The 27,884-nt window shown below is 42.5% G+C and overlaps 1 protein-coding gene across 5 annotated transcripts in view; it reads right to left on the bottom strand.

The window, feature by feature from the left end:
• Positions 1-26,430, bottom strand: part of znf536 (zinc finger protein 536) — a 237,376-nt gene extending 210,946 nt beyond the window's left edge. For 2 of the 5 annotated variants that reach the window (XM_051941512.1, XM_022191829.2), the window contains exons 1-2: positions 25,808-26,430; positions 316-397 (exon numbers count right to left, since the gene is read on the bottom strand). The gene's annotated coding sequence lies outside the window, so the exon portion shown is untranslated. Of the gene's footprint in view, positions 1-315; positions 398-11,277; positions 11,399-25,065; positions 25,725-25,807 lie in introns of those variants that run through there. The other 3 variants (XM_051941522.1, XM_022191828.2, XM_051941518.1) reach the window with 3 other exon arrangements.
• Positions 26,431-27,884: the final 1,454 nt, after the last annotated feature.

The following is a 27,884-nucleotide window of genomic DNA, read 5'->3' as shown; positions in this document are numbered from 1 at the left end:
ATTTAAGTGATTTGTCTGGCTGGAAAAAAAAAAATTGAGCATTAAGGTGATGATTGTGAATAACCGTCCTATAACTTTGATGCACTCCAGAATGAGCCCCTCTCCCACCTACAGATACAATAATAGGAAACTCCCAGGTATGAATGTCTCGGCAGTGGGACCGAGAAGTGTAGCGCTGCCTGAAAAGTGCATGCCTAACTGACTTTGCGCAGATAAAGATTTAAATGAAAACAAAACATAAGTGCACGGGGCTGTAAATGTGACAGACACCTTTAATATCCTCCCCTTTCCCATGATCAATCGGTGTGATCGTACCTGCGTGACTGCCACCTCTCCAACGAACGCCGGATGTGAGAAGGAGCGCCGACAGCTTCACAGAAGGTGGGACGTCAAGAGCCTGTAAACAAAGCACACACACCAGGAAATTCACAGTCACCCGCATTTGAAGCTTGACAAGTTTGCAACACCAGCGACAGAAGAGAAATACCCATTAAAAAATTGTCTGCTGATCCCCTTCCCCCCGTAACCCCCCACAGCTTTATTTTTCCTCAGGATTTCCTGTGAAGACGTGATGTCATTTACACATTCATGAATAATCTAACAAATATATGAACTGTAATTGCTTGTGTATATCAATCTTTTACATTTTTCATTTTCTTCTTATTATTATACCTTATAATTTGACAGCGTAATATCCAGTTGGAGACGAAAGGGTATCACACTGGGACACATGCTAAGCTGCATATGGTTCGTCATTTGAGAAATAAAACACAAAGTTGGGGCTAAAATAAAGAAAAACAGGAAGCCTTTCTCTCATAAGCAGAAAAATGCGAGAGGAGCCTGTGAAGCTCAGGAAAGGATGTTATCTGATCCAGCCTTGAAGCCTCACTGCTTAACGCCAGAAAAATAATCAGGCTGACATAAAGTATATTAAGTAAAGACCTCCGCTGTCCTTTAACGTACCATGTCACTTGATGAATAGTATTTGAGTTGAGACCTCACAGAGACAGACGGACTAAAATCATGAAGGATATATTCACTAAACTCTGCAAAAAAAGTTGCTATGCTCCTTCGAGGAGGAAAACCTCAAAAAGTTGTATAGCTTTGTTCTTTGGTGAAGAAGCTAATTTATCCATTTCTACGCAGCTGACTAAACTGCTCCTGATTTACATTTCATTTTTTGTGACATTTCAAACGTTTGCCTAAATCTGCTGAAGTTTGCTTAGATGGTAATCTGCGAGATTTTGGTTTTGTATATTTACCTTCAATCTAAGAACTAAATGCTCGATGCTGCCTTGTTTCTGAACTCCAAAGATCACCTGTCAGTCACAGTCTCATCTGTTTTTTGGTGTTTTGTTTTTTTTTATGTAGGTGACGCACTCTTTCCATTAATATGTAAATCCGGTATTATTACTGAAAATTTTGACTCTCAAAGAAGGTCCTAAAGAGGGTCCAGCTAATTCTCATGGCTATTCCGAATGTGGGGAGGCAGCCAGGCATGAACGCATGAAGCTGGCTCAGTCCTACAACAGTGGGATAGTGGAGGGAGGGGGACACAGATGTGGAGGGTCTGCAGGAGGGCCACCCAGATTTACCCACCACTACTGTTTCAATGGAGCATCAAGAGTAAAACTCACTCTCACATGCAGCGAACACACACCCACACCCACACACACTTACACACAAAGCCACGACGTTGCCTTAAGTCACAATCTAAATTGGCTCCCAAGGGCATACCGACTACCTTGTTCACCAAAGGCATTGTGTATGTTTTCTGAGTGCTTAGCATATGCTGCCGTAACCTGAGATCTCTCTCTCTCTCTCTCTCTCTCTGTGTCTGCCTCTCTCTCTCTCTCTCTCTTTCGTTCTCTCTTTTCCTCTGCCTCTCTTGTACACACATACACATGTACACAAACACACAATGTTGCAAGAAGTTGCTCTGTTTTCTCCTTTTACGTATTTCCCATCAGGAGATTAATTAAATTCAAAATAGTTCACATCTACCTATTAAACCATGTTGCAGCAGCCGCCCACCAGACAATCATCGACAGAGACATAACTACAGGCAGGGCGACTGGGTGGGGGCGAGCCGGGGGGTTTTGTACAAGGGGAGTACAGTGGTAAAAAAGAAAAAAAAAAAAGTGGAGTAACTGCAGGGAATTCCACTCAGATCACAAACAATAAGGAGTGTCAAGTCTGCTTTTTATACTGTTATATGATATTGGAATACTGCTGTACAAAGGTGAACACGCTGATTCTCTCTATCATATCTAACTTACATGAATATGTCGGGTATCGACTGTAAATTAATCAGTTGAAAAGCTCAAAAGCTATCAGGTTGATTTCCTGGATACACTGCAGAGACTTCTGCAATGTAAATTCAAACAACTATTCTCCAAATCGTACTTTATTGTTGTTTTCACGATCAAAATGGCATACAGAGTCAGAAGAATGTCTTCCAAACTACATTCAAAAGCAGATGTACTAGGCCGGTTATTGTTTTACTGGAGTGAAATACCACAGCAAAAGCTACTAACACTTGATTGAATCTGCTACATCTCTGATTTGATATAAAGCGCACTGCAGAGTAATGAAAATAGCTAACATTTTAAGACAGTCTAACCTTTCCTGTGTTTACCTTATTAAAGAGTGTGTACCTTAACTGGTAGAGCAATACACACAGGGGGGGAAAAACAATGTGTATAAAGCTGGCAGTGTTTAAGCAGGCGAGCGGTAAAGTAATAGGCAAGAGCAGTGAAGTGTTGATTCTACAAAAGATGCGGGGGAAAAATTGCACCTTAGTGCGCACACACATACACACACACACACACATGCACGTACGCACACACACACACACACACGTACAAGCAATCACACATACATGCACATACACACACACAGACACGTACACATTCCCTCCCCCTACTCAATATACTCCCACAACACGGCCGGCTGCCTGGCAGCCGAAGTTAACATTTTCAGAGAAAATATTCCTTGCCTCCAATAGTCCGATGTAATTCATTTTCCATCTCTGTTCATTAATCATTGTTAAAATTAGTGATCCATTTCTTCCACTCTGCCATCTGCACTCAGCTTCCTAACAAACATGACACCTCAGCGCATAATAAAAGCTGACAGCTACGAGGAGGCCTTTCCAAATAGCTTTCTGCATATGTGCACCTCCATGTCTTGATGCTGTTGTCAGACAAAAGTAGGTTATTTAGACCACTGGCTGGAGAGAACTGCATATGAGTACATGCATATGAGTATAGATGTGCATGCTCAAACATATAGGAACATATATGTAGTGTACGCTGCATGTCTGTTTGTGTGTAGCTACACTCATTAGTCCCAAGACTAGGCAAGTACAGTATGTGTTAAATAGCAAAAACAAAATCCCACAAAAATCATTTCAGAAACTTCCACACCTTCATACCAGCATATACACAGGGCTACAAATGGGCCTAATCCTAAATGGACCATACTAATGTCATGGTAAAGGAAATTTCCCTCCATATTTAACAGCAAAGGAGTAAAACAGGGAAAGTGAGAAAAAGAGAAACATTCAAGATATGAGCAACTATGAAACTGAAAAGAGCAAAAGAAGCAGAGCGAGAGAGGCCCTAAAAGTTTTAAGTATCCTGTTTACCCCAACAAGGGTTTTGCTTTAACTTCAGCTGGAACATTGTTGTACTTTTCCATTCGCATTTGCTTCCCACAGCTGTGGCATTTGTGTGTATTTGTTGTGATACTGTATATCAGCTCAGCTACGCCCTGAGCTCACTCAGCTAAGTGAGGAGCAACTTCAGCAGATAGAAAGAAAGAATGAGTTAGTTGGAAAGATAATGCCCCTTCTCACTGGCCTCATAAATATACCTCTAATTCATTTTTTTAAAGACAACCCCGATAGAAAGCTATACCTACATGACCCCTGATACCTTTGTCTTCAGTCCTGAACACATTCGATTTAGATGGTTAAAGGTATCTCATTTAACACTCTGGAATACACAAATATTAGGTGAAAAGTGATGTCACCTGTTTTTTTTTCCAGTACAGTGATTGCTCACGCACTCATAGTTTAACGATGTGTAATGCAAGATCACACTCTAATAACTGTGAATTCTGCTGCATTTCTTGAAGTGAACAGGTACGTCCACATCACCCAGGCTACAAATAAAATCCTTTCTGCTTTATCATTACTTATTAATGTAACACAAGTGTGTTGATCATTGCATCATTTCTATTATAAATGAGCAACTTTTGCAGCTTAAACGAACGTTAAATCATACAACATAAATTATAAAAATCTTTCCAAAATGTACCGAGTGATTGTGAACACCACTGAAGCCTCTTTCTCTCTTTTTGTGCTCTCTCTGTTGCTCTCTCAAACATGCACAGCTTACTCAGAGTACCTTCAGCGTGTCTCTTGTTAACACTCCCCCCAAACTGTCCCTTCTCACATCCACACACACACATATGCACGCAATCACAAGTGCGCACACACACACGCGCACACGCACACACTGTACGCACACTTAAACTCAACAATCCAATGCCGCTGCAGTCCTCTGATTCTCTTCTGTACACACTCAAACACACACACACAGGCAGGATCCCTCCCTGGCAAGGTGTGTGTGTGTCTCTGCCCGAGGCACAGCACATTAATCTATATAATGCCCTCAAAGAGAAGGCTTTTTCACACCGCTAACTGCCAAGGACTACGAGGGGCAGCGGCTGAGCCATGATTCAGCTGTTAGCCCAACTGGCGTCCCTGCGCACACGCGCAACGTGCACCCCTTCACCACTCTCACATCCCTCTCAGCACACACACACACACGCACACACAATATGTGTGCAGGAGTATACACATGCATCCTTCACTGGCAAGAAAGACAACACACACAAGTCAACTCACAGGACACATCAATCAATACTAAAGCTGGGTATCAAACCTCAACACTTTTATGGTTTCGAATGAATCGTGTTGGAAGGCATAAAAAAACCTGCGTCAGATTTACACTGCCCTTTACTTATTCCTTGATCAGATAGGTCCTGATTTAAATCATAATGTTGCTGACTTTAGATTTGCATTGACATTAGATTTTATTAGGCAAGGTATTATTCTCATCCACAGCTGCTTGATTATGAAAAACAGAACATTCAGCAGCCCTGGTCAGCATGGATGTGTTGTCTGTATGAGGTAAAGCTCAACGGTTTTAATTACATATATAATAGTGGCTGCTGAAGTCAAGAGTACCCTGTAGAATTTTTAAAATTCCACCAATTAAATTCAAAGAGCTCCCAAGCAAATAAAACCGGAATCTGTTTCCCCAGACTGTACCTCCTCCACTATGAGCAGACACTACAGACACTTTACTGATGTTACCTTGCAGGATTTCTGGACTTCACCATTCTCATATTTCAAACCGTAACCTCCTGCCATTGTGTGAAGTTGCCCAGTGTAGATTTAATATTCATTTGTTGCATGGAGGGCCACAAAACAGACAGCCCAGGGCGGTGATTGGAGGACCAGTGCTCAGAGACAGACGGCGAGCAGAAGAGCAGTTAAATCATCTTGACATTCACCAAGAAGTAGCCACAAAGAAAGCTACTGCTGCTGTTACTTCTCCCATCGACTAATTTGGTTCTACTTAACCCCTAAACACCCCTCGTGCACACACACACAGAAGTAGATGCAATGCAAAACTGAGGCTGGCAGGCACGGGCGCGCGCACAGGAGCACACACAGTGACACATTTAATTCCAGGTTCTCAGCACATCTGAATTACAGCAGCCTGATGAGGGAGAGAGGGCCAGGCCCCTCTGGACTGATTAGCATCATTTAAGAAAGTCTTCCTTTTCCTCCCTCGGTGACCTCTCACTCTGACACCCACCTCGCAGCCTACAAGATGGGTGGCTTCCCCGGCAGCACCAGTCAGTATGGAACACACGTATATACATCTAACAGAGGACAGCAGCTCCAGTGCCTGTGCCTCTGGGGCTGTTATCCCTTCAAGTTTTCATAGACAGCTGCTTGTTACCTTTAGATTCAGATTTCTGAAGGAACAGAAAGGCACGGCGCATATATACATATATATATATATATATATATATATTTATATATTTATATACGTCAGAGGCCATATGATGCAGTTTTTTTCTGCGCGTGTAAAGTAAATAAGACAGAGCCTGTTTTATTTGTGCATATTTCCCCCCTTCTAAATTATATAAGCCTTGCACATGGCTTAAAATTTTGTAAAGCTTTTCTCAAAATCCTACTTATGGTTGCCATTCTGTGCCAAAAAGTTCATCTGGCCTGTAAATTTAAGCATGGATTACAAATATTCAAATCATGAGCTTACTGTTCAAATAAACATTTCCAACAGGGAGGGGAAAAGTTGCAAGGCATACACTTTCAGCATAATTCCTTCTCTGGCACCTCCCCTCCCCTCTCTCCTAATAAAACAACCACAAAAAAAAAAAAAAAAAAGCAGGGAAGAGAACAGGGGGGGAGGCTGGGGTGGGAAGGGGGAGAAAAACAAGAAATGCAAAAACAAAAGACTGAGTTAAAAGTTTGGCGTCTTCATTTTACCGTGCGGCTGGATAAACAGCGTTGATGAAATATGTAATTAATGTAATTGTAACCACCTATGCAATTACAGTCAGCCGGGTGGGCTCGACTGTGGCCCCGGTACTCTTTGCCATAGGACAATAGGGCACCTTATTACAGTTTTAAAAGGGGGAGGGAGGGAGAGGGGGATGAAAAACGGGGGGAGGCTTAAGCTGGTCAGCTGCTCACCACATGGTAGAAATAATAGGGACTGAAGTCACAATCATTTCAGCTTTGGTTTAGCTTCGCTAATCACTGCACTTTATACTGGACAATATAAATAACTGACAAACTCCTGAGCTGAATTATTAGTGACATACGCATGAAGTGACTGATGCCGATCTGCACTGGTGGTGGAAGAATTTATACCCTTAAATAAAATGCGAAGTGTACTTAAAATAATACTAAAAGTAAGAAATGGACTTTGAAATGCTTGTGCTATATATATATTATATTTTCCACCTTTGGTAATATCTGTTTTGACTTAATCCTATACATTTAGACTTGTATGTGAACATTTTTATATTGGTAGTGCACACGATGACCTGTTTTGAGTCTAACTAGCAACGCCACTATCTGAAACCACAAAAGAAAAAAAAAAAGCTCAAAATAAAACCAGCCCTGGTCCTATATAGGAAGCTGCAAGTTATAGATAAAGAAAAATGTATCATTGATATAGATGAGCATATTGTCACCAGAGCAAAGACAAGTCAACATTTGGCTTAAGGTGCAGACCACTGCCAAGGCCCATTCACACTGACAGCCGGTGTTATCCCAGGGATTAAAATAGCCTCTTCTCCGCTACCCGCCCCTGCCCAGCATTAAAGTCTTCCACATTTGCAAAATTGCAAACAGATGCAACTCAAGTACCTGCAAATAATCTGCCAAGACCAATTTCAAAAGGGAGATTTCAGAATATGCGTGAGTCATTAAAGGGAGTATTATTTCAGCGATGAGCGCGAGAGGGCCAGCAGTGGATCACCCAACCAGATGGGTTCTGCTGCCTTTTATTCAGGAAGAAAGGAGCCGACGTGTTCTTCATCTCCCCCATTCCCCCCAAATGAAGATATATAACGTGTATGAAACAATTACGGCAGAATATTGGAAGTTTCAGAAGAAACCAAAGAATGTCAAATTTCCTTTCGAGTTTCTCAAAACAATCTTTTCATCTTTTTCCCACTGAGGATGCTTTGGGATGGGGGCTGATGAGGGGAGAGCTGGGGGGATTTTCGATGTAAACGAGGATACAGACACCGAGATCTGAGGCTTTTATTGTTTTGTATTGAGTGTTAAATATGAAAAAGAATTAAAAGGTAGACGCCTTAAAAGGGGCCTGTGGCGTATGTAAATGAAATATGTTTCAGAGCCACAATTTGCGACTGCTGCTGTTGTTATTTTTCAGACAGTTATCTGAAGTTTTTCCGCGTGCCTCTGTGCAACTTTAAAGCGATGCACAACAAAGCATTCACCAATTAAAGACGGTTTAACACCAAGAACTGCACCAAACTTCATTAGATACTCCATCCAGCTGCTGACAAAAAGCCATTCAGAATGCGTCTTTAAGCGTCCGTTATGAATAATGTATAATCAAAACACGTTTTTTTTTGTGTTATTTTTTTCTCACAGTAGCCATTCGCAACATTGACCGGCCTTTATAACAAATGAAATGTTTATATCAAATAGAATTTGATTAGGTGACTGGTTATTATTTCTCGTGGGGAAGCAGAATAACAATCTAAGGCACTTAAAAAATGATCAAAATCACCAAGCCCTTGAAACAATACACATTCAATCAAATTCTTCATAATTGTAACAGTAGGAAGCATTTTAGGCATTCCACCCACAACAAACAGGCTTTGTTCTCCTGTTATGAGAGGCAGCGAGGGGACACAATCAAGTGCGTGAGAAAGTCAGGAACGCAGGATTTCAAGCAATTCCTCCCTCTTTCTCTTTCTCTCTTTCTATTCACCCCCTTCTCTCGTTTTTTTTTTTTTTTTTTCAGGGTCGCCCATATTATTTGCTTCCTGTTTCATTGTAGTTGGCAAAAAGAGAATTTGGTAATTGAGTGGTACAGAACACGTGCCCTCCCTGCTCGCAGATGACAGATGGATTATAAAAACTTCAAAGGCAAGCATTTGGAGCACCAGGGGAGAGATGCTAGGTATTTGAACTATCATTCTTTACCCAGGAGACAATGACTGCCTGACATGGTGCATACATCAAGGAATAGTGCAACAGCACAGACATAATCCAACACACACATGCAACACACACCCCTCCTTTTACTCCTTTTCCATCTCTCTTCCTTTCCTTCTCCCTCCTCGTGCTATATATTTAACATCCTGTTCTGAACAACTTTGCGCCAAGCTCAGGAACATAACAAGTGAGGGGGGTAATGCTGATGATGAGAGTCTGGAGCAGAGAGAGCAGGCGGCACTGAATCTTATCTTTACATTTTTCTTTTCTTGACTTGTCATCTTTGTTGGCTTTTTGCCGCTCTCTTGGTTCAAACTGTGGCGTCCCCTTTCCCTTCCCCTGGTCAGTAAAATAATCAGAGCTTTAGTGGTGGCTTTGTGTTTTAAAAATGCAGTCAGATTAGCCGGCCTTGAGGAAAACTGTAAGCACTACTGTACTGTATGTGAAGGGGAGAATGGTGGGCGGCGATGCCTATAATCATCTTATAAGCATGATTTATGAAAAGGGCCATCTGCTTTGCCTTACTTAAGCACGGAGGCAACCTTTAATAATATAAGGACATGGGGAAAGGAGGGGATAGAGGGGTGTGAGTACAAACAAGAGGGGGGAGACTGTGAGACACAATGACACACAATGATTTCAAGAAACTGGAAACCCAAAAACAAGGACCCCTCTCCCCTCCCCACTTCTCTTCTTCGTCTTCTCTTCCTCAGCATCCAGCCATTAGTTCAGATGGCAGCTAATCACCGTTGACCTCCCCTGTCACAGTATTTAACCCGGGCCCCTCCTCTTGACCCTGAAGGAATTAGCAGCCTGACTGTAATACACACACACTTACACTCAAACACTCGTATATAACTCACAAACTATCTTTGCAGACAGAACAAAGTCCCACCACATATAGTCTCCACACTGATTCACACAATGAGTTTGCAACCTCAGTTTTCACCACCACACTCTGTGACTCATGAAGCCAATCTGAAGAAAAAGAATTGAAAAGGATTGCAGTGTGTGATCATTGCACAACTCATAAATCCATAAATGGAGTCGTGCCCAATTGATTATTTGTGAAAAAGTTTCTATAATGTCAAAAATATGCCCAAATTGACATATTCAGTTGATATCTTTTGTCAATCTAACATATATTCAGTTGAAAGCTGATACTTTTTTAGTTTTTTTCTTTCAAAAATGTGTAGCTCTCAGGTATCCAAACCCCAGACTTGTTGAAAAAATATTCGTCAGATAATCAGCAAATTATTCAAATAGTCTTATTTATTGATTGATTCAACTTTTAATTTATTTATTTATTCAATGTGGGGGAAATAATTAACTGTCTAATATAAAGTGTGAGAAAAAAAGTGAAAAAAATCCTACAAAAAACTTCCAAACAACAACACTGATGTTGTAAATGGCCTTTGTTTTTGCCCACACTCACATTTCCAAATTCAAAGAAATTCCATTTGCAATGCTTGAAAAAACAGAGAAGAGCCATAAAATTCCATATTTAAGATGCTATACCCAGAAAAAAAAGTAGACAATTTTACTCGATAATTGCATTAAATATTGATTACAAAAACTGTGCTTCATAATCTTATTTGTCAGCACTGGTTCTCACTGCTGTTCACAAGGAGTGTAAAGCTGCCAAATTCTGTTGAAAGCGAACAACAAACTGAATTAAAGTGGTTTCAAAATGCACTTCACACATTAGAGCATCTGACAGCCAAGCAGCTCTGCACTTGATTGACACCCATGCCCCAGCCGCCCTGCGACCTCGCTGTGGCCTGGAAATAGCCCTCAGTACGGCGGGGTGTCATAACGTAACCATTCGGCATATGCTATTGTGCTACAAGTCCCTTACACACACATTTCCACATGTCGACATACGCACACGCCCCTCCCCATGTGGTCACCTTTTCAGTGTCCATCAGGATTGTTGGCCTAATCCTCGGCAGATCATCTCATCAATGCCTAGGCTGTTTATGTGTAATGGATCCCATCTAAAACCCTCCCTCTCTAATGCCCAGTGCCCCCCGTTGCCCTCTCTCTCACACCATTTGACCCCCCCCCCATAGGCCTCCTAAAGCCCACTTCCTAACCATTATCACACCTTTTATATCCTTGTTTAGTTTTACTTTATTTTCACAAATACTCTACTGATCTTGTTCCAGATTTTGTGCAGTGAGAAGAGACGGACATTGTGGCTGTTGTCGTGTGATCAACCCAATTTTCATTGTTTTATCCACCCTTCCACGCACAGAAGTCGAACTGATTTTCTAATTCAGATTTTTTTTTTTGTTAAAATATATACATCCTGCATATCTATCCTGAAATGATTTATTCAAAAATATTTCGCTTTTTAGTGTTGTAATCGTGCTAACTAAATTCAAACCGCACTTTTTACGCCACTCCTTTTCGGGCCGCGGGAGAAATGAAAGTAAACGTGAGATTTCCGCAAAATTTTCATGACAAACCTGTCACAGAAGCGGTACGATCTGTCCGCTCTTCCCATCCTTCCTCACTTCTCCTCTTCCTCCTCTTTCTCCTCCTCCTCGAAGCCTCGCAGCATGTGTAAGCAGAAGCGCACGTGCTCCCTTCGCCCTCATTATGAGCTAACTACGCTGTTTGATTAAAAGCGTGTACAGAGAGGAAGAGAGAAAAAGAGAGAGAGAGAGAGACGAGGAAGAGGTGGGGTGAAGAGAGGAACAGGCCGAACCTCCATAATTAAGATCACTTCACAGATTACCTCCGGCAACAAAAGCGCGGCAAGCGGCCGCCCGCAGCCTCAGAAATTGGATGAAAAAGGGGTGTTGAGGAGGAGACTGACCTCTGCCGGGCTCCACATGAACACAAGTAATGGCTAAATCAAACCCCCCCCCCAACCCACTCCTCCCAAGAGTAACACGCAGACACAGGTACTGGTACATACCATAGTCACAGAGACGGCAAACTGTGGAACAGCGCACTTCTTACAGGCAGCGGACGACACACACGGTCGATTCGGCATCCGAAGGCTTTCATTACATGTCATGTCTGCTAAGTACACTGCCTGGAAAGGAGATCCATCCACTTGCGACTATGGTGCCTCCTCAACTTTTTTTGAGAGGAGGACATGATTGCCAAAATAGCGATCAGTTATCAGTTTCATTTTTTTTTAACATTTAAAAATAACAGGCTGCGTTTCATACGGTGAAACTGACATATTTGCTGGCATGTTCTATTCTTGTGGGACACACGACCACACGCTGAACAGGAAACAGTGGCGCGACAAAAATCTCAAAATATCCTACTTAAAATTACCACGACAGGATGATGTAGTCTTTTTTTGCTCATTGTGAAGCTAGTTTTAAATCATAAATCTGAGTACGCCCACCAAGGATCCAGTCACTCACGAGCTAACGCGTAAAGTCCATGTAAAGGATATTGAGAAAAGTGCTTTGAAGCAAGGCAACTGGAACCAACAAAGAAGATCTGTTGCCTTCTATTGATGTACTTATGGATCACGATCACATGGATGACTGAGAATCTACACAGATAATTCAGAGATTTCTTACAAAACATATTTTACATGACAGTAATTCATTTCTGAAAACCTTGAAAAAAAAAGCCTGAACCATGTGTTACATAGCTACAGTTCTCCCGCTTGATCTTAACTTACTATGCCGACTACAGCCTACAGTTTGCTGGCTAGCTATACATTCCCCTCAAAGAGCTTGGTTTTCTTATTTAAATTTTCTTTTGAATGATGAGGTGTGGCAGGTGGATTGATTTGCAAAGAGCCACTTGATGGAGACCGGAGGAAAGACCATCAATACCCGCCTCCACAGTGACCATTGTACACTGGGTAGGTTTACAAAATGGGATCACTGATAATCCGTTACTGGTGAATGGGACCAAACTGAATATCTCCCTGCCAGGACTTCATCCTCCCATCCTGCCACATCTGCTGCCATCCCTGCTCCATACCCACCAATGAGTGTAAACTGTCTTGTGTGCTTAGTTCACTATAGTAGGTAACTTAGCCCACAGTCGCAATAAATTATTGTGCGTCTACAGTGCGTTTGTGACTTTACAGCTAACCCATTTAGCTCAGTCTGTTTGCACGGCTGAGTTGCGCTGCTGTAAAAGCTGTTGATCAGTGCCTTCAGCAAATGCACCTCCAGCGTTACTATTGCATTTTTTCTAAGATTGTCAAACCAAATATTACACGTTTGCTTCTTTTTTTTAATTCCTCTAAGTTTGACTGAGTGGTTAGTTACACAGTTTTCTCTGGTGTGACAAAACCTCAGCCTTTATTACACCTTTCTTCTTTTGCTCTCTGTACTCTTCGCCTTTCCTCCATCACTTCCCACATCCTACCTCTCAGTGTACTTTCGCGCTGTTCACCTCGCCCTCTTCAGTCCACCTCTCTCCTGCCCTGCAAACCAATTCTGATCTCTGGCGTAAAGGGGGGGAGGCCATTTACTCTAATCACAGGGATCTAGCAAGAGCGCCTCAAAGCCCTCAGGGGCTGATCGGCAATCAGAGAGATGGAGGCTACAAGAGGGAGAGAGAGAAATAAACTCTACCTCAACTTCAGATTTGTAGAGCAAACCACTTCTATCCCTAATCCAAAGCAGCTCTGCCATGAGATTGTCCTGTTGGGGGGATATGAGCACAGAGCTAAAGGACTTCCTTGTGACAGTGGAAGTTCTGGTTAAGGTGGTCACAGGCAACATGAAGCGTGGAAGCATTCAGTCAGGACAGCACAGGGGATTTAAGCGTATAAATGACCGCGATACTATTTGTGTGGCTTTTTACAAGGCCGCTTAACAATTTCAGCAATTTAAGAACTCCTCCACCAGGTTCACTTTCTGTCTGAACGTCTGGTTTACTTCAATGCGGATCTCATTTTACAGTTGTGGCCTTCAATTCTACTCATTAAGACGACATTTTACTCAGCAAGGTAATTGCTGAGATTAGAGAACATGGTGGCATTGCATCAAATAAGTCAGACAGTAATAAATGAGGCGAAACAAGTGGTGGGATAATCAAACATGCTCTAAATAAGACAAAACTTTACCAAGATTATGTAAACCACTTCATTTGAGCAGAAAGCTACAAAGGAGCACATCTGATGTGCTGGGTAGATCCTCTCAAATTGTGTATGCATACAACCTCTAGAACAAGAACTAGGAAGTTTTGGTAGAGATGGATACTTGGACTGTCATATAAATCCAGTTTATGAAGTTTAAAAAGATATTAAAAGAAATGACTATGCCAGTATGTTGATGTCAAACAGGTATAACTTTCATTTCTCCCCCTTAAAACATAAAAGTAAACTAATACAATTCCTCCCAATGGAAATGGAATTTGGATGCCAAATTGCATGTCAAGACATACGTAAAGCCAAAAGTGTAGTGTTGTCAATTTGGTGGTGGTGTTAGACAAAACTCATTGCAGTCGTTATCCTCCTGGGGACCATGAACGTCAGTATTTCACCTGAACTCATCATCAGCTTGTTGAGATTCTTCACTGCAGTAGTAGACGGATTAATCACGACTAAAATTAAATAATACGATAGTGATGATTATTTAATTAGTTTAAACTCTGAAGTGTCCTGACAACATTGTTTCAGGTGTCTTTTGTAATGGTTGTGTGTCGAGAAAATACATTATTGGTCAACTAGAGATATATCTGTTTGCTTGGCTACTGAAACAATCTGGCGGCAAGCCTGATTCACTGTGCTGTTGGTGAGAGCACTGTTATCATATTCTACAGAAATGACAAACCAACATTTAATCACTAATAAAGCTTTACTATGTATTGAAAATAACTTTCCTGCTGTGGTTTGGCACAAAACGCCTTCTACAACGCAGAGTTATGAATATACACTGCACAGTCCAAACTGAGAAATCATGAAACGCCAGCCTTTTCCTTTTCTTTTTAATGAGTCCCACAGACTGATAGATGTTTCGAAACAGCAAATCTGTTGAAAATGACCTCCCAGTTTCGGTGACACGCATTGTCAGTGGTGAGCAAACTTAAAGTTTGAATTTGCTCTCACCCTTTGAGCCTATCAGCGTTATCACCCACACCACCGATGCAAATGTTTCAAATGTTTATTCTCTCCCCTCTCGATCACATGTGACAGTCCTATTTACCAAAGCAGCCGACAGACAAGCTGAACAAGGGCCCGAGCCCCGGCACTTCCACACAACTCTCCCCATTACGACAAATGGTGGCAACAACACAACAAAAGAGCTAAAATGCAGTTCTGAGGCGAAGAAAACAAACCGCTGCTCACAATCTGGAATAACAATAATAAGATAAAAGACATGGATGAAAACTAAAGAGGAAGATGAGTAGGAGGTGGTGGTGGAGGTGGGGGGCTGGAGATGATGAGGTGGGCCATTTGAAAATAAAAACAAATAAAGTGATTTGAGAAAACTGTCGGAAATTGTGGGAGATCTGTTAAGGTTTCTTTTACAGCAGAGGTGGGGGCGCATCATATGACTTGAAAAGAAGTATTAAAGCGGAGAACCAGTCTCCAGGGGAATTCTCCCACATCAGAGAGCTTTCTTTTTAAATTCAACCCCAGTAATAACGCAGATAAATAATAGATAAATACTATTTAGTTCCCATCTTGAGCAACATTTTTTAAAGTAGTTCATGAAAGACTGACGGCTCCTGGTGAGCAAACGCACTTACAACAAACACACATGCTCGCATGCGTGCGCCCACACACATGTAATGTGTGTTTTACCTAATTAAATAAAACACTAGGTGGGATCAAGTGATTGTGAGTGTTTGCATGTGTGTATGAGTGCATGGACAGGGGGGAAAACATAGATACAAGAAAAATAAGGAAAGATAAAATATTTTGAGAGAATTCCTTTAAGTGCACGTCTATCATCAGTGGTTTCATCTGCACCCGATGGTTGGTTTAGGTGCAGAAACAGAGAACTGACGCTGGTAGGACCAATATATCAGTGTCATCAGTATATCATTTAGAGTTAATTAGTGATACCTGATTGAACATTATCTCTATCAAAGCAAGCTTCGTTTTTCTTTTTTTTAAACCTATACACTCGTTTCTTATTCTGTACTATAACAGAACCCAAACTGAACAGAATTGAAATGTTTCATGTAAACTTGATAATAATACGATGCATTTGCTTACAGCTTCAACATCGAATTTCGATTATCTGGGATCCAGGCTGGTTTTTAAACATTGCGGTGCCCGAGCTCTTCAGCACCCACAAAGCTGCTGCCTGTTCCTTGTTCACACATTCCAGGGCTCTAACAACTGTGTACTTACCAGCTTTTCACTCAGAAACTGAGAGTTGTTGCATTTCCACCACTAATGTTGTCTTAAGTAGGTTGTTTGGAGATGTTTGCAAAAAGGGTGTTGCAGCTTTGTTGATGACAACAGGGAGTTTTTGTTGGTTTTTTTTTTTTTTGGTAATAAAATGAACAGAAGATTTAACCTCCTGCTCAGACTAATACTTTTTTGCACAGCCCCTAAGCTCATCTAATATAGTCTGACATTTAAGAGAGGCCTTTTGCTGTCTTAGGGTAATGATGATAATATAAAAAGCACAGAAAAGGGACTTGTTTTGGAATACCCCGTGCTCAAATAAGGGCAAAAATAAACAAGTACACACATATTTACCTTTTGAAAAAAAAAAAGAGCAATCCTCCGTCTCTGAGCAGCTACGCCTCGGAGACGTGGTCGCGACTGCACCAGGCGTTTACAGAAGACTGCGTGTTTAAAGCCTGGAATGCTCATTTGCCTTTTGGGTTTACTTATTTACTTTTGCATAAACAGTAATGTGGTATTAAAGGGCTTCTCAGGGGGAAAGCTGTGTGTTTTCTTTTAAATGCAGCCTTTTTTTAAATGCTCCCTCAGTTTGCTATATTAAGGAATGTTGATGATTAATGCAGCACAGATCTAATTTCTCTTGATTAATAATAATAATAATAAATTAGAAAAATAAAGCCAGACATGAGATGAGCTCAACCCCAACAGCAGCCCCCCCCCCCTCCACACACACACACACACACACACACACACACACACACACACTACACCCACAAATATGCTCCCCCCTCCCTTGCTCAAAGTCATCAGATACAAAATGAGCATCCACGGTAAAATGAGAAGCAAATAATCACAAAATTCCCAACAGACAAATATAAAATGTAAAACGACTGCCTTGATCAACTGGAGCCCAGTAATCTTTAGCACCAGCCACAGCTGTACCACCACTACTGTCACTTGAAATAAAAACTTAAACCTTTCACAGCTTTCGATTGAGTCTTTAATTCAGCCTGATGTGACATTAAAACCCTTTGGTTGACTTCCACTGGCTGTGACAAATGTACCAGCGCTTAATAGAGGTGTGCAGACAGGCCGGCATTTCAGTGACTTTTATCAAACTGAATTTATCAATGCAGGCTCCCAGGATCTGTGGCAGCCGCTTGTTCAGAAGGAAGCCTACAGATACCGTTAAGTACATCATCCTTCCTCTCTGTCTCTCTGTCTCGCTCCTTCCCTCCTTCTGCTCACTGTGTTTCTCACTAAGTGTTTTTTTCCCACCCGGTCCTGTCATCACTCTCCCTATTGTATATTTAACTCGCTCTTCGCTGAATCTACCATTGCGTGGATGTGATATTTTAGAGACTAAAAGGAATGTTTTCTCAGTGCCAACTGCAACAGTATAGGTAAGCATTTTTCAATCTAACCAATTTAAAAACAAAACAAAAAAGAAAACATCTTTTTACCCTTTTTTGATTTGAACATCACTCATACTATTGTGGGACATTTTAATAATTGTTTCGCACGGCTTAACAGCAACTTGCCAGGTCGAAAAACCCCGTCGTGATTGGCTGATCTTTTTAAAGCTTGATGTATCCTCATCCAAAACGGCTCGTGTCTGTAGCTTACACAAGTTGGAGACACCGACCCGACTGTAAGGAAAGATCTCACCAGTTCCTCCCTTCAGATTTGCGCTGACAGCGTCTTAGCTCCCACTAACACCGTTTGACTGGAAGATAGTCGATTCGAGGAAAATCTACTGCACCGACTTCAACTGCATCAGCTGATCTCATAATTAGACTACCATTTACCAAAAGTGGCAGAAAAGTTGTCTCTCCCTGTGAAGTATTTCTTCATCTATAATTGTATCCTGCGAACGGACGAGTCTCTGGATTCACGACCGTTTAAAGATGAAGCTGTTCTACCAATAAGTAACTTATTGTCATTTTCAGAAGCAGGTCCAGTGATGGTAAAAGAAAAAATCCTAAATAGCGTGACAGACCGTATAAATGAGAAGTGAGGAAAAAAGGAGGTATGAAAGCATGATGAGAGATAGGAAAAATGAGGGTTCAGATTTGGAAGGAGGATGGAGAGATGACAGGGGCTGCAGCAGAGAGGCGGGAAAAAAGAGAGAAATGGTGTAGTGAGGAGAGCGATAAGGAGGCTTTTGAAGGGTCCTCTCAGATGCTGGGATTGCTCAGTTCAGTGCGATCACAGCCTCTGAGGTACTTGAACCTTGCCTGCCATCCCTTCACCTCTCTATAGAGCTTCTGCCCTGCAAACCACCTGTAAACCGCTTTGACACATGATCCACTCCCACAGATGTGGAGAGGAAACACATTCACACACACACAGACACACACACGCACAGAATGAGAGAAATCGTTGCTTGCAGGCAGCTAAGCTCGCACAAATGCTTTAACGCACCATCAACATTTGGTTGTTTTTTAACATTAGCACTTGATTAACAACTAGCTGTCCCACTTTGAAGTGGAGGGGCACTCATGGCAGAAACAAGAGAGCAACCTAATAGTCTCTCTCATGACATGTTGATTAAAATGTGAATTTTTTTCTTTTTTTTTTCCATCTATGACTGTCAGTTTTGAAGCAACAGACCCTTCAGCGAGACAGGACAAATAACCTGCTATTATTCACGGCCCTCACGTTGGCATGAAAGCGGCACTAGCAGGATTTTAACCTTCACCTCCTGAAGGCCGGTGGAAACAGGACTTGTTGAAATTTGGTTAAGCAATTATATAGATGCCTGTCACAACAACGAATAAGTGGCAGGGAAGCAGAACTTTTCGGCCAACACACACATAAATGCAATGTCGAAAATTATAAATCAGAGACAAACGTTACTAGATATGCAAGGGGTTCCTAATCAAGATAAAACATACAAATGCATATGTAATAAAAGTGCCACTCAGTCACTGCAAGAAGACTACGCAACCTCCCCACGCCCCCAGAAAATGGAGAATAAAAAAACAACGGCTCCTGATTAGTCTTTGTCAAAATATTTGCAACAGAGGAATTCCACCAGGCAAGCGTGGAATCGGCTCTTCTACAAAAGAGCCATCTTCCCTGAGTAACAAGTTGGTGCAATGAGTGTCGACAGAAGAGGAGCTGAAATCCCCCCTGGGCTAGAGAATATCCCGCTATTGTAGTCTTAACCCGCGAGACCTGGCTGGGAATGTACAGCTTTCACAGTCACTTCTCATCCTATTTGTAGCACTGCTGCTGATGTGCGAGCGCCTGGGCCAGAGCAGGTCACTTTTCTCCCTCTTTTTATCTCTCTGTCTTCCTTACGCTGGCAGCAACCGCCACCTTTTTCCCTTTTCTCACCTCTTCAAAACTCTTTTCAGAAACAAGTCAACAAATATTTGAGGGAGCATTCATCTATATGTAAACCCCACCACCACCACCACCACGCCAAACCACTCTTTTTTTTTCCATCTTTCTTTTTGTATTTTTTGTTCCACAAGGCAAGTTTCATTAAAGATCCAATTATGCAAATCAGGTGCTGGAGAGGCAGTTGAATATGCACTATAATGGTGTACAGTAATCGTTCGACACAATATACGGCATCCGGGGCCAGATTTACGAGTGCAACAGAACTGGAACGCCTCCGTCCTTTGGTGAAAACCTCTTGATCATAATTAAAGGTGCAGGAGTTCTCTCCAGCATTCTCACACCCTCCCTTTTCTGCCTCTTTTTTCTCTACTGTTTCTCTCTTTTTCCTCTCCCTCCATCTTGTGCTACTTTGGCGTGCTCATTAGCAGAGGTCTGGAAGTTTACAGAGGTCACATCCAAGACGAAGAGCAGCTAAAGAGCAGACATGACATGTGCCTTGCAGTCAGTGATGGTATGTGAAGTGGGTAATAGACATGACCTGCCTCGCGCACACACGCACATATAACCTTCCATCTCATGAACACTTGAGGTATTTACCACTGTCTTAGCTGAGCGCGGCTGAATGCTAAGCAGCAGCAATTCTCTGCTTCAGGACCTCTGATTGATGTGTGCTTGCCTGTTTGTGTTAAGCTGTTGTCTGTGGAAATGACACGGCTGAAAACACAGTGCCGTTCGACACATCAAAAGGGAAAACAGCCCTGACATTGCATGACCCATCCTTAAATCCAAAACGCTAACGAACTTCCAAGGAAAAAAAAAAGAAGAAAATACCAAACTAAAGCCAAACTCAATAATGCCTTAATGCCAAGGAGGCTCAGCAGGGAAGCCGGGGCAAACAAAGGAGGAATATCACGGGTTGTGAGGATAAGGTGTTTTCCTTTTTTTGTTTCAGGACACATTCCTTGTTTTTGATATGAGTGCCTGCTGATTGCGACGGGAGAGAGAAAGGGCAAGGCCAGAGCACCGGCTGCACTTGTGAATATATACACACTGTTGCAAATGTGAATGCCCACATGTGCTGACCTGTGTGCACGCACATTCTCAGGGTAATTTAACAAACCTTGGGACTCTTCTGATAAGGAGACTGTGATGAAATTAGCGATTTTGGAAGGAAAAAAAAGAGATCCCTCTTGCACCCACCTCCATGCCCAGCTCTCCCTCTCTGAGACCACTTCTTCTTTCCCTCTCTTACCATCCAGACCCCACCACCCCCACCCCCGCCACCCCCACCCCAACTCCCTCGGCTGCCCAGACAGGCAGACGCTCCTTGTGATGGCACCCCGGCATGAGAGGACTGAGTCAAGCCTATCTGTCAGCGCCTCATCTGCCCCACACTCTTTATTCTTGGATCAAACTGACGTCCATGATTACCCCCTCACCACCACCACCACCCCAATCTATCCAACCCCATGGCTCCTCCAACGCTCAACCTTCCCCCCTCAACGCCCCCAATCCTTATCAAGCTCTCCGGGCAAAGAACATACCAGGAAAAAATACACACTCACACTTGCTTTCACCTAGTGCAGTACGCCACACATGTACACAACAGCAAAAACTGTACATTAACTCTCGTTCAAAAAATGATTCAATAAGACTGATCATTTACACAGCTAGATTCAAATTGATAGCACATTTATTTTGAGCTAATGGCATCTTCCACATAACAAATTGCTTTCAATATTCACGAACTGAGACAGAGGTAAAACACTTTCCTTGAGATTCTTTTAAAGTCTTTTTTTTTATTTCGATCCGAATATTTAAAAAATAATTTAAATTTACTGTTGATTAGGAAGTAACTTGAACATGACAGGCTTTGAGACATCAACAATCACCATCAGTTAAAAAAAATCATTCATTACAAATTGATTGTGCAAAATGAATTCCTTAAAAAGCCTGATCATAAGCAAAGGTCAGCGGCACGAACGTCTTTAAACTTCATTCATGTCCCCTTCGATTTATCACTACAGTGGAATAAATCACAACTACTGCTCCTTATAAAAGTTCGACATCACACCATGCGGGCTGGTAGAGGGGAGCAAAAAAAAAAAAAAAAACATTTAACATTTTTCACTGACAGAAATTCAAACAAAAGTGATGAAAATCGTATTGTTTGAGATTTCTGTCAAATGTGCGTAATCTAGCGTGTGATGTTTCTGGTCAGAGCAATCTCTTCTTGACTTCACATCCCAAATTTGATTCATATTTGATTGTGTGTGCGCGCGTGTGTGTGCGCTTGTCATATTAACCTCACACGGCAACTGTAAGCCCAGCTCGCCAACATCTTCCCTTCTCTGGCTTGAACTCTGGGGATCAAGGTCATGGAGCTACAAGGCTCGACCCAGCCTAACGCCTGTGTGTTACAGGACCTGCAGCACCATCCTCCCCCCCCCATGGGACACACACACACACACACACACACATATACACAGACATACATGTGCATTGCCATCTTGCCCTGTTGGGAGAGTGAATAAGACCGAACCAGACTGGAAATGGAAATAACACAGTCAGTCTCCACAGTCTTCACCCAGTAGGTAACAGAGAGGAGGGGGTGGGGGGTTGCTTTCACAATGACTGCACATATCAATTAATGGCTGGCTGATGAGCAGAGCTGGCCTGATCTTGCCTGCCCACCACCGCCCTGATCCCAGCGGACTGGGAACCCTGGCCTTGCAGCCTGTACAGCTGGAGCCCTCTCCCCATAATTACACGAGAATGGGATCAAGTAGCCACAGTGAGGCTGCCTGTCTGACAGTGGACTGCACTGTGTTGCAGATGCATACATCACAGGATACAGGATAACTTGAATTATGTGTTGTCCGATTGATTATACACACATATTTTCTGTTTTGCTCGATTATGTAATTTGTGCGACCACTTCACTGCGGGTTTGCGTGTTTGTGCGATGGCACTGGGGTGTCTGCTCATGCGCTGCCTCCTTTATGTGCATTTGTTAAACGAGAGTGTGATTTTTCGATATTGTTTTTTTTTTCCTTTTTCCCTCTTCAAAAATCTGAATGTGTACATGTCAGCGTGCGAATAATTCACCATGTGTCGGACTGACAACACAGCGGCTTCAGTCGAGTGGGTCTACTCCACGGTGAACTGAGGGACTGACTGACTGACTGACAGCCTGGTGAAAAGAGGACTGATTTGATACCATCCTTTGCATGCCATGTTCTCTCTCCGTCTCTCTCCCCCCGTCTCTCTCATCACTCCCTTCTCCCTCGTTTGCAGCTTAGAGATGTGTATCGGCGCAGTCAGTCACGGCCCATGGCCCCCTTAGCAGTGCTGACATGGGCACAGGTGGGAAAGCAACTAATACAAGATCAACGGCGAGCGCTACACACCGACTCCAAAGAACAGATTGTGAGCTCCGTCGGTCAGAAAGTTGCAGCACAGGAAAATGTCAAATTTCTTGTCCTGTTTGTGTGTGGCATTTTGCTGTCATAAATCTCCCACTGTCTCCAAAATATCTCAGCCCCAGACAAGAATTTATCTATTTCATTTGCCATGAAGTGAAGATAAATAATGTTTGCATATTTAATAGGAATTATTTTAACGACAACACACAATTAATTGCATAATTAATTTGTAAGTAGCATGCAATATGCAATACAGTTTGCAACATAAATTGACAGGTATATTAATTTTTTTTAAATGGAAGCAGTTTCAGTGAATTTCAAATAAATTGCTAAAACAAACCACTCAGGCCTTGATAACAAATTCAGTGCATAAATTCCTCCAACAGGCCAGTCTGCAAAGCTAGTCCTTTTCTTAAACACAGTGTCTCTTCCCAAATATTTCACCCGAAAAGAATGACAACATTTCAACTTGTAGCAGCGCAGAGAGGAGCAGGAAAGGGCAAACAGGTCTGAGGCAGCCTGTACTGTCAGAGGAGCGGGGACAGTTATCCATTTGATATTTCTTCTCCAATACAGGATTGAAAGGAGCTGACAAAAGGGGTTTACGCCCAGACACTATTTCAGACATAATATCCGCCCTGTGCATACCATTACACAATGACAGCATCTCAACTCGCACAGTACCTCTATTTATTCGTTTTCCTTGCACAATGAATCTGAGGAAGAAGCAACTTTTTTTTCTGGCTCCAGACAACTTTAGGAAAGGTTAGAGAAACAGTGGGAAACAATGTGATAGACATTGTGGAGTATTTTAAGAAAGATGCCATGTGTCCTCACAGTCATTATGCAGCGCTGGTGGCTGTTGGAAGTGGGTGGATATCCCAGGTCAGATCACTCAGGGGTCAACTCCACTTCCAAGAAAAGGTCCTCCCCACCCAAGAAGCACGGTGAGACAGAGGCTTTAAATGGGATTACAACCCTCGATCATCCCTGGTGCCACTTATAATTTAATTGTTTTCAAAAAATACTAATTAAATTCTGAACATTCAAAAAAGCACATATTCTAACATGTGAGTCTCGATGTGGGAATTCAGCGAGCGCTTGGAGATCTTTCAATGCAGGATGAGGCTGCTGGATATTTAAAAATAAATGCCCTCATAATAATAAATTCACATTGATTCTTGAAAGAATATATCACAGAAACGACTAAAAGCTCAGTGCCCTACACCCGACCTCTTCCATCCCAAGGAAAAATGTGAGCTTATGGGCTCTGTCATTTTATATTTACACAGTAACGGATGCCTATCGCTCTCCTGTAGCCTTTTACGACTCGCTCTAACTTTCCCCTCTTTCTCTTAAAAGAAACCCAAATCTCATAACCTCGACCCCGTTCACAGCAAAAAGTGACAGCGGTTCCCAAAAAAATGTCCATTTCACCGCCGCTAATATGCCCGTTAGTCTCCACATATGACATTTACCCCCCTCATCTGAATGCCATCAAAACGTCTCCTCAAAGCATAATGCAGAGGCTGCTTATTCATAAGAGAGGTCGATCACTGCACAAAATGGCAGGTCTCACCGGCTCTTCTTCCATCTCACAAGTTTTCACACGTGGTGGCAAACGCACCGGTAAACTTTAATCGCCCTCATACGCATTCTTTCAGCCCCAAGTGCGGTTATCGGTAGAAAGTTTGCGGTGCACACTCCAAACGGGAACACGGCTGGACTTCTCCAAAAGTCTCAAGACTGTCTCGCTGCTCTGTATGTGCAATATTGCAAAAAGAAAAAAGAAAGCCGTGCGCCCGAACGCCTTTTACGCACACGCAGTGCTGCTAGAGCAAAACATGCAACGACAAACAAAACATATTAGAATTCATTTTTCTCCCGGAATTAAAAAAAAATAGTTCATTACGCGCTGAGTTGCAAGGTGTCGAGCACGGCAGCCCATGTCTTGGTCCCAGCTGCTATTTTGTCGTCGCTTTTTTTTACGATCGTTACTCGCTACGGATAATTACACTGTTATTTTCTAATCATGATTGGGGAGACATCAGGGACCCCCGCTGCGATGCTCCCACACAAACAACCCCAATCCTTCCCAAAACTGACTTCCCAGCGAGTAATACACTCCAAGCCCCCGGTAAGACCCCACTTGCGTACTAGCCTATAAGCTCCATACTTCTTACCTTTTAAATTTGGCGAAGCGCCGGCTAACTCCTGCGCGTAAACGATGCGTTGTGAGAAACAGTGTTCATTGAATAATGAGGCATGTCCATATGATTTGACCGGATCATATTCTTGTCGGAGGACGGGGGTGTTGAAAAGTGCGCTTAGGACCTGTTAAAGATTGTCCACTCCTCGACCCTCTCTCTACAACTGCTCCCTGCCGCGCATCATGAGTTTGAAATGAAAAATGCGGCTTTATTACTTGTCTCTCTCTTTCTGTCCCCCTGCCTGCGAACAGTAAACGTTTGAATTGATGCCGATGGCCAGGCATCAGCGTATCCCCTTCATCTTTCAGCTTGGACTCCCTCTATCTGGTAGGTGAAACGCATTGTACCGTTAAAAAGGCACTCCATTGTAGAAAGCAGAGCCGACTGGTCTTGCGGTATTCGCCGTTGACGGGGGATAAAAAGCAGCTGATGAGCCCAGCGGTGATCAGAACCCCGTTTAAAGAAATAATCCCCCCGCCGTTACATTTCCTCAGGTATCGTGGCAAGAAAGAAAAAGCGGATTCACAAGCACCTTAGTTTGTTTCTGACCTTGAAGTGCCCATAAACACTCTTTTATTTAAAAATCTGCCCTCTGTACATAGCCATTGAGACGCAGCCGGCTTAGGCACCGAGCGTTAAAAATTGGCTGGGATAACAGCCCTCCGTTTAAAGACACCCAGATCACCGAAATACTCCAAAAAGTAGAATTTCTTACCTTTCCAGAAAACTGTTTTCTTTTCCCTCTTCTCCTCGCCTTAGAAACTCCAGGATAAATGAGTGTTTCCTCCTCTGCGTCCTGAGCGTCAGTCACCGCTTAAGAGAAGTAATGAGTGATAAAAATGACGCTCATCTATCTGCACTGTAACCTTGTGGCGTATTTAATGTAAATAAGCCTCGTTGTGCTGCCAATCCCCATGCATACAAACGCAAAACCTCTCCTCGGGGACTCGCTTTTGCCTTTTTTTTCTCCCCCTAAATGTTTTAACGATTTATTCTTACTGCCTGAAAGCGCAAAAAGGGTATTAACATAATTATTAGAAAATATGATATATCAATAATGCGACTCGTCCAATCTGCGAATGCATGAATTTCTACACAGGTTTTGGGAAGAAAAAAAATCTTTCTGTAAAAAAGAAAGTTTGCTTTTTGGGGGGGTTATTTCCAACAGCAGCCCTGAACTTGGAGTTGTTGGCACAACTTTTTTTGTGCTGCGTAAAAAAGACACCAGAAAGACGTCCCGCATAGGCTGAACACCTTCTTGCAACTAAAACCTTCCTTTGCACGATGGTTTTGATATATTATGCTTCTATAGGGGGGTGGAAGAGACTGAATAATGCAATTATAGATTCAGTGTCCCGGCGTTGACAAAAGACAGGGCTTCAATGGAGGCTTTGTTAAAGGATTATATAATGATTATGGGGTTATTATGGGAACGGTTTGGTAATAATAAAAAAGTATCAAGTGCTCTCTCGCACGGACAGCTTGTTTCCTATAATGTAAGTGCATGAGTAGAGGAGTGTGATAAAACAGACAGACAGACGGTGCTGCTGACAGCTAGTGGCGGGATGACGGCAGACAGCCTCGATTATTCAAAATGTCGAACCGAGAGACACATTAATGCCACTGACTGAGATGCTATCAAATGTCCGCAGAACCGGACATGGGCCCACAATGGAATATCTCGGGGTCATATTCATAGCAGCCCCCTGTGCGTAACCCAGTCCCCCCCCCCCCCCCTCATCACCACCACCACCATCGCCCACCCCCACCCCGTAACCCACAAACACACACACTCACAAGCTCACACCCGTTCTCATGATCCTCTCCCCTCTCCATGCTGCCTGTGCCATGCTGTATGTGTCAGGGAGAGAGAGAGAGAGAGAGAGAGAGAGAGAGAGAGAGAGAGAGAGAGAGAGAGAGAGAGAGAGAGAGAGAGAGAGAGAGGCAGATACATGTAAATGGTCACTCTGAGAGCACATGACACTCCATCTGTGGCCGAGCGTAATCCGCACCTGACAGCATATTAGAATCAGAATTATTTTAATTGCATTCAGGAATTTACTGGAGCCTCTTTATACAACTTTATTAAACCAAAAAAAAAAAGGCAAAAAATCGCAACCATCCTTTTTGCACATGTAATTATTATCAGGTTCAACATGATCTGCCTCGTTTTTCTGCTCTTTATTGATACTTGCTGCAAGTATTTATCTTTTTTAAAAAGATGCTTTCAGATTGGTGAGTCTGTCATGTGCATATGTGTGTGTGTGGGAGACATTAATGGATATCCTAAATATCAGCTTTCATCGCCCTCCCAGACAAAACATGCTTCTTCTCTTTAAAAGACACTCCACATTCATTATGCACTATGAAAATCAGATTCCCATGCTGTTCCTTTAAATGGTTATATGGAATTCAGTTTGATGAGTATGAAATTCTTTTTTCTTTTCTTCATTTTTTTTGTGCATTTTCCAACATAAAAAAAAGTTTTCCTCCCCTAAAGAAATTAGCATAACCATTCCCCATCAATAATATGGCTATCTCTATGGGAGTGATAGCAGCAAGCAGTAGGGGTGTTTCTTTTACCGATTCTCCATGGATCAACAGCGCATCATCAGCTCCTTTTGAACTTGTTATAGCAAGTCAAGTGATTCTTTATCGGCTGACAGCCCTGACAATCCATCGGGGATGGGAAAGCAGGTCAAATGGAAGTTGCCATATGGACTTAAGCATGCAAATTTCTAACAATACATGGCAGTGAGTGTTGTAGTCTCACAGACACACCACCACATATG

Source organism: Acanthochromis polyacanthus, chromosome 2 (assembly GCF_021347895.1).
Source record: "Acanthochromis polyacanthus isolate Apoly-LR-REF ecotype Palm Island chromosome 2, KAUST_Apoly_ChrSc, whole genome shotgun sequence".
In the NCBI taxonomy this organism is placed as follows: Eukaryota; Metazoa; Chordata; class Actinopteri; family Pomacentridae; genus Acanthochromis; species Acanthochromis polyacanthus.
The sequence above is the reverse complement of the archived record's forward strand: the minus strand, read 5'-3'. Positions and strand labels throughout refer to the sequence as shown.